The sequence below is a fragment of the Leptonychotes weddellii genome, chromosome X, assembly GCF_054177405.1.
Source record: "Leptonychotes weddellii isolate Sample4059 chromosome X, ASM5417740v2, whole genome shotgun sequence".
Classification (NCBI taxonomy): domain Eukaryota; kingdom Metazoa; phylum Chordata; class Mammalia; order Carnivora; family Phocidae; genus Leptonychotes; species Leptonychotes weddellii.
The window spans coordinates 22,694,687-22,703,064 of record NC_138385.1 but is presented as its reverse complement, the minus strand read 5'-3'; the positions used below and the strand labels follow the sequence as shown (position 1 = coordinate 22,703,064).

General features: G+C 40.8%; 1 non-coding gene across 1 annotated transcript; it reads right to left on the bottom strand.

Annotated features, from left to right (window-relative positions):
• Nucleotides 1–7,143: 7,143 nt before the first annotated feature.
• On the bottom strand, nucleotides 7,144–7,250 carry LOC115944015 (U6 spliceosomal RNA). The gene has a single exon (XR_004078586.1). It is a non-coding gene; the product is annotated as a U6 spliceosomal RNA (small nuclear RNA).
• Nucleotides 7,251–8,378: the final 1,128 nt, after the last annotated feature.

Sequence of the window (8,378 nt, the reverse complement as noted above, 5' to 3'; positions counted from 1 at the left end):
CACATCTTAATCCCCAGAACCTGTGCATCTGTTGGGTTACACGGCAAAGAATTAAGGTTGCTGATGGAATTATGCTTACTAATCAGTTGACCTTAGAAGAGGGAGCGTGAGCACTGGATGTTATACATAAGTGACGAATCACTAAATTCTACTCCTGAAACCAATATTACACTATATGTTAAGTAGCTAAAATTTAAATAAAACTGTGAAACAACAAAAAAAAGAAGAGGGAGCGTATCCCGGATTATCCAGGTGGGCCCAAGGTCATCACAAAGATTTTTCAATGTGGCAGATGGAGGGCCAGAAAGTCAGAGATGTGATGAAAAAAGCAGAAGTCACAGTGATGTGACTGGCTGTGAAGATGGAAGGGAACCACCAGTCAAGGAATACAGGCACCTTCTGGCAAGGAAACCAGGATTCCCTTAGAGCCCAGAGAAGGACGGCAACCCTACCAACACTGTGATTTTAGCCTAGCAAAACCCATTTCAGACTTCTCACATCCAGAACGGTAAGAGGATAAGCTTGTGTTGCTTTAAGCCACTACATTCACGGAGCTGTGTTAGAGCAGACAGAGGAAACTCATGCATGGATTCCTTGAGAAAACGGTTGCTTTCCTGACACAATATGGTCCCTTCCTCTTCTTCCTTATTCTTGCCTCAAATGTGGAGCCATAGAAGTCATCTGGTGACACTGAGGGAAAGGCCAAGAGATCTGTGCAGCCCTCAGCCCTGATATTGTTGAGCTGCTGAAGAAATGCCAGCTACCGCTGACTTCCAGCCTTCTTGTTCTGTGAGGGGAAAATAAACTAACAAACCAGAGACCCATACTTTTCAGCTCTTGTATTGATCCAGTTACATGCAGACAAAAACATCTCTGAGTGACAAGTAGGCATAAATGGCTGTGAGTGAACATCACCACATGTCACAGAGACCTAACTTGATCATGAAATGTGTGCATAGTGGGGAGGGCGCCTGGGTGGCTCAGTCGGTTGAGCGTCTGCCTTGGGCTCAGGTCATGATCCCGGGGTCCTGGGATCGAGCCCCATGTCTGGCTCCCTGCTCAGCAGGGAGTCTGCTTCTCCCTCTGCACCTCCCCCTACTCATGCTCTCTCTCTCTCTCTCTCAGATGAATAAATAAAATCTTAAAAAAGAAATGTGTGCATAGTGGAATTTTTTTCTGTCCAACATCCAATTCCTCTTCCTATCTGGGGGGGAGTCCCCAGTGTGTACAGCCTTGGTGGACTGCACTACCCACTATAAAGTCTAAATGAGGAAATCTTTCATCTTCCTGCCCCTTGGAAGCCAGTGCACAGGGCACATGCTTGCTTCAACCAGAAAAAGGACACAAGTGTATGTAAAGAAAAGGTTAACATCCTGTGTTGCTGGCCCTCCCAGTGTCCCCTAGGCATTCGTCCTTTCTCTTTCAATGACTCCTTACTGCAGGCACCTGTGACTCTGCCTGATGACTTGCTGGCCACAGGAGTGTGCTTAGCCAGAAGTGGCATGGAGTTAAGGTCCATAGGAGCAAACCTCTCAGTGATGAACATGAATGTAGGAAAAATATCCCAGCGTCCTTGTTTCCTGAATGGAAACCCTGATGCATGTTCTATTTTGTCTTCCTGAGGTCCCAAGAGAGTCAAGTCCCCGTGGCCCACAGCACTAACCTGCTCATTAACAGACCTTGTATTGCTTTCCCTGTCTTACCTGTCTCACTTCCCCACTTCCCTCCTTGGCTTCCTGGGATTATTTTCCAAATAAACCACTTGCTCTCAAATACTTCTCTGAGGGTCTGTTTCGCCCAAAGTAAGACAGCTGGTACCAGAAGTGGTCTTTTGAAGTAGACCTTCAGGATGGGATTCTGGAATTAGATTACTCATACAACATAGGAACACAAAGACCTCACTACTGCTGGTAGGTAGAGTGGTGGCAATCTCTGGCATGCTGTAGAATGACAATTGATGAGACTCTCACCTATGCTGGATTGGGATAGGATACAAATGGAAGGAAATGCACCAGTTCATGCAATAGCTCTAGCACTTGAAAGATGAAAACTTTGAAAATCAGGGAGTTGGTTTGCTCTTGTCAATGACCATAGAAACCCTAAAGAAAGCAGATGACAAGCTTGGTTAGCCAATTATTAAGTCAAGGAACAGTAAGGAAGCAGAAGGCCTTCATGGGAACTTTTATCTTTTTTAATTCCTTCCAGAAAGGGTCAGTCTAGGCTAAAAATCAGTTCCAAATTTGATTGTGAGAGTGATAAGAGTTACACAGGAGGATGATGCTTGTCTTCCTTAAGATCCGTCCCCACCTCAGCATATTTCTTTTAGGGACAATTCTTAGTATGGCCCAAGCAGAGAAATACCATTTCTGGTAGGAGATAAAAGAGATTATTCACTGAATAGTTGTAGGACTTAGTGAATATATACTTGCTGGAATTGAGAGCATAAACCTGGGAATGGATCTTGAGGGGGCTGGACCAGGGAAGAATATAAAACTAGATATGGAAGAGTTTTTGATATTGGAGCACTCTCCCATGACTCAGGATTCCACATCCTGGCAGGGATACCTGGAGTCAGTGCTAGTATGCTGCTGGAATGGCTCCTTGAAACTTGGAAACAACAAAGCCTATATAGTAAATGAAGTGGAGTTGTTGGAATTGCCTTGACAGAGTACAGAGAGAAGGGTCAAAAAGCTCAGAGCGGTGGGCACATTAGAATGGCTTCCTTATGTAAGACCAGAAAGCACGCTAGTTGATGGCGTCCCCTGGAAGGGCCCAGAGGACACTTTTTTTTATTAAGGCAACAAGGAATGTGTTACTGGCATTGTGGAAAAGCTCCATGGTGGTTGTCTTCTGTGGGTCAAGGTTCATGATAGGGGAGACGATTATGTAATTTAGGCTCCTTGGTGTCAATGGGGATGATAGGATTCTAAAATAGCAGAGGACAGGTGGCAGCAGTTAACTGTCAGAGTCAAGGAAAGTGTAATAACCATTATAGACACCAAATCTGGAATGGCAAAGATGGGGCTTTGATCTGCAAGGATCTGTAGAGATGGCTAGTAAACTATGGCATTCTTGGGAACAATACAGATGGCAAGCTGGACCAGTTCACTTGGGGCGTCATAACAAAATACCAGACTTCGTAGCTTAAACAACAGAAATTTATCTCCTCACAGTTCCAGAAACTAGGAGTCCAAGATCAAATTGTTGGCAAGGTCAGATTCTTCCTCACAGTTCTAGAAGCTAGAAGTCCAAGGTCAAATTGTTGGCAGGGTCAGTTTCTTCCGAGGTCTCTCTCCTTGGCTTAAAGATAGCTGCCTTCTCACTGTGTCCTCACATGGTTGCCTGTGTGTTGTCTGTGTCCTAATTTATTCTTCTTATAAGGAGACCAGTCATATTGGATTCGGGCCTACCCAAATGACCTCATTCTACCTTAATTATTTCCTTAAAGGCCCTATCTCCAAATATGTCACATTCTAAGATACTGAGGGTTAGGACTTCAACATACTAATTTTGGGGGGACACAATTCAGCTCATAACAGAAACCAGCAAGAGTATTTCTTATAAAATTAAAAAAATAAAGATAAACAAATCAAGACTACTTGAGCAGTAGACTGTCGGTTGCCACAGTGGAAAAATCTGATCCTTTGTCGAGTTTCCATCCCTGAGCAGTCTCTCAGACCCAGAATTGATCAAGTGAAGAAAGGCCAAGTCCCCTTGAGGAAGGACCCTGCAAATCCACAGCAAATATATACAGTTATGATTCCAGCAACTCTGCCTCCACAGGACCTAAGCCATTCATCAGTGTGACGGTAAAGTAGGGGGGAAAGGAATACCCATATTTTGTGGAGCTGATGTCAGGGAACCTAAAGCACCATCATGGGGCCCTCTGTTAGAGTGCGATGTGTGGAGGCTTCATAGGAAATGGAGTCTTGGCCCAAGTCTTACAGTGAAGCCAATGGATCCACACCCTTTCTGTGGTCATTTCTCTGGTCCCTGAGTATATTATTGGAAGAGACATATTCAGCAGTTAGAAGAACCCTCAAATTGTTCCCTCACCTAACAAGTAGAAGCCATTATGATAGAAATGGCTAAGTGGAAGCCTCTGAAAATCCCTCAAGCCAGCCAAAAGAAATGAGGCCATACCCTGACAGGACTGGCAGGGAATAGTGCCAGCTTCCTCGCCTCTGGCCCAGGTGAGACAACCTTGAGTTGTGTTCCATGGCCACCTAGATGTTGCCATTGCTGTTGGTTGTTACCCCCCCAAAAAAACTCATGCCATACACATTGTTCTGCAATAACCTTTTTTCATTTTATGAGGCTTCATGAAAATCTTCAGATCAATAAATTATATATCTAATTCATATTTTAATAGCTGTGTCAAATTCCGTAATATGGATAACTATATCTACTTTCCTACTGCTAAACATTCAGGTAGTTTCCAGATTTGCCTCCACAAACAATGCTGCCATAAGCATTCTTTTTCTTTTTTTTAAGATTTTATTTATTTATTTGACACAGAGAGAGACAGCACAAGCAGGCGGAGCTGGAGAGGGAGAAGCAGGCTTCCCACCGAGCAGGGAGCCCAATGCGGGGCTCAATCCCTGCCATAAGCATTCTTAGAAGTATATCCTAATGAGGGGTGCCTGGGTGTCTCAGTCGTTAAGCATCTGCCTTTGGCTCAGGTCATGATCCCAGGATCCTGGGATCGAGCACCGCATCGGGCTCCCTGCTCAGCGGGAAGCCTGCTTCTCCCTCTCCCACTCCCCCTGCTCGTGTTCCCTCTCTCGCTGTGTCTCTCTCTGTCAAATAAATAACTAAAATCTTTAAAACAAAAAAATCTACCTTCAGGGGCGCCTGGCTGGCTCAGCTGGAAGAGCATGCAACTCTTGATCTTGGGGTCATGAGTTCAAGTCCCACATTGGGTGTAGAGATTACCAAAAATAAAATAAAACTGAATAAGCTTTTAAAAAATCCTTTAAAATAATCTACCTTCAGGGGCACCCAGGTGGCACAGTCAGTTAATTATCCAACTCTTGGTTTCAGCTCAGGTCATGATCTCAGGGTTGTGAGATTAAGCCAAATGTCGGCTCCGTGCTCAGTAGAGAGTCTGCTTGAGATTCTCTCCCTCTCCTTATGCCCCTCCCCCTGCTTGTTCTCTCTAAATAAATAAATAAAATCTTCAAAAAAATCCACAATGATGAAGGTAGGTCAAAGGGACACAGGAGCCAAACTGAAAGAGCTCCTGATAATCAAAGTTGGAACAACTTAAGTAACAAGAAATAGTAGTGTTAAATTATAAGTACAAAGTAGATTCATACTATTATAAATAAATGATTATATAAAGAAATAGGGGAGAAGAGACAAATCTCCCACTCAGAAGAATTCCAAATAATTTATGTATACACTCTGCCCTCAAGGAGGTGCATCATAACTTCCCACTACTTAAGTGTGGACTGTGCACTGTGGCATCCTTCCAAAGAGTAGAGCATTGGCGGGGGGCGGGGGGGCTGGGAGCAATTTTCCAGTAGAGAAGACTGACAAACGCTACCTCAAACAGGTGATCAAGGTTGATAGGAACGATGATGTTATTTTGATAATATGTGCTCTTTGCTAATATGTGATGACATGGCATGTTACCTCTGTGGTGGTCTTCTTCAAAACCCATAACACAAGTCTAATATTGAGAAGACAAACCTCAGCCGAGGAACATACTACAGAATACCCGACCAGTATTCCTCAAAGCTGTCAAGGTAATGAAAAGCAAGGAAAGTCTGAGAAACTGTCACAATCAAAAAGGGCCCAGTGAAATATGACTACTAAGTGTAATGTGGTATCCTGGATGGGATCCTGGAAATGAAAAAGGACATTAGGGTAAAACTAAGGAAATCTAAATGAAAAAGGACATTAGGGTAAAACTAAGGAAATCTAAATAAAGTATGGACTTTAGTTGATAAAAATGAATCAATATTGCTGTATTTGAACAAATTATGACAAATGTACCATCTATGTTAATATAAGGTGTTAATAAAAGAAACGGGGTGAAAGGTATATGGAAACTCTATACTATCTTTGCTATTTTTCTGTAAATCTAAAATTGTTTCAAAATAATTTTATTTAAAAATAATTGACTATATATGAATAGGTTTATTTCTGGACTCTAAAATAATTTTATTAAAATAAGTAAATAAGTAAAATAATAAAATATCTAAGTTATATTTCTGATATGGTATGAGATAGGGGCATGGCTGTTTTCTTTCACGTGGATAGCCAGTTGTGTCAACATCAGTTTATCAAACAATTGAATTAAAGTGCTGCTTTTGTTATCTATTAATTTACAATGCTTATTTGGATTTTGTTTCTGGACAATTATATTTCATTGATCAAGTTTTTATTCCTGTATACATACCATACAGGAATCAATATGTTTTGATTATGGTGATTCTATGGTACCTTTAATATCTGGTAAAATATACTTGCAACTAATCTCACAAAGGACCAATTTCCATAACATGTAGGGAGTCACAATAAAATCACGAAGAAAATAAGCGACAACCCAGTAGAATAACGGGCAAAGAATATGAGCATACAGTTCACAAAACATAGATATAAATGGCTCTTCAATGTATGAAAACATGTTCAAACTTCATCATAATTAGTAAAATGTGAAATGAAACCACACTTCACAGATACACAAAGACCAAAAAGTTTAATAAAATGCTATTTTTGTGAGAATGCAGGAAAACACCCACTTTCATACATTGTTGGTAGGAATATAAATTGATACAACTTATATGGAGAGCAGTTTGGCACCATCTACAAGCATTTAAAATGTACATGCTGCTTGACTCAGAAATTCTATGTCTAGAAATATATCATATATATATATATAGTTGGGAATATACAAATCATATATACAATGCTATTCATTGAAGTATTATTTGTAATAGAAGGAGATTGGTAAGGTATTTTAAATATTGAAGTCCATCAAAAAAATAAAATAAAAAATAAATATTAAAGTCCATCGAAAGAGAACTAGTTAAACAATGATGTATCCCTAAAATGAAATTCTGTATACACAAAGGAACAAGAAGCAAGCTCTTTAGGTACATCTCAAAGTTACATTGTTTTTTTGTTTTTTTTTTTTTAAATATGGAACGCTTCACGAATTTGCGCGTCATCCTTGCGCAGGGGCCATGCTAATCTTCTCTGTATCGTTCCAATTTTAGTATATGTGCTGCTGAAGCGAGCACCAAAGTTACATTGTTAAGACAAAGCAATATGAAGAACAGTGGGAATGTTGTGTAAAAAAATGATTCAAATATCTCTGAAAGTAAATGGGAGAAACTTGTGACCTAAATTGTCTATGCAGAAGATAACTGAGTGGCTAGGGGAGGGGTGAGGGAGGGGTGGGGGAGGGGTGAAGAGAGCTGCATGACTCTTGGTAACTTCTGAACTTGGACCATATGAATATTTCATTCATTTAAAACAATAAATAATATATTAATTTTTATGATTAATTAAATAATATGAGATTTTTATAAGAGTCCTATTTGAATTGCATTATATTTGTCATTTGGGGAAGATTACTGTTCTTATGACATTATGTCCTTTCCATTTCTTCAGATCTTTTTTTTTTTAAAGATTTTATTTATTTATTTGAGACAGAGAGAATGAGAGAGATAGAGCACACGAGAGGGGGGAGGGTCAGAGGGAGAAGCAGGCTCCCCGCCGAGCAGGGAGCCCGATGCGGGACTCGATCCAGGGACTCCAGGATCATGACCTGAGCTGAAAGCAGTCGCTTAACCAACTGAGCCACCCAGGCGCCCCAGATCTTTTTTTTTAAGTAATCTCTCCACCCAACATGGGACTCGAACTCAGGACTCTGAGATCAAGAGTTATAGGCTCCACCGACTGAGCCAGCCAGGCGCCCCTCTTCAGATTTTATTTTATGTTCTTCAATAAGAAGCTATGCTGTTCTTCATATAAATTCTGTATATTTCCTCTTCCATTCATTCCTAGGTATTTTTTTAAGTTTTAAGTAATCTCTACCCTCAATGTGGGGCTTGAACTCACAACCCCAAGATCAAGAGTCTCACGCTCCACTTACTGAGCCAGCCAGGCACCCCTCACTCCTAAGCATTTGAAATTTTTGTCAGTGTTGTGAATGGAATACTTTCCCATTACTATTTCTAGCTGGTTATTGATAACATAAATATTATTGGTTTTTGCCTATTTTCATATAGTTAACCATCTCACCAAAAACTTATATTACTTCTGGCAGTTTTTGTAAAACTAGAATCTAGTAAGTTTTCTACAAATGTAATTTTTTAAATAGGATAATTTGGGGGGCGTTTGACTGGCTCAGTCAGTGGAGCATG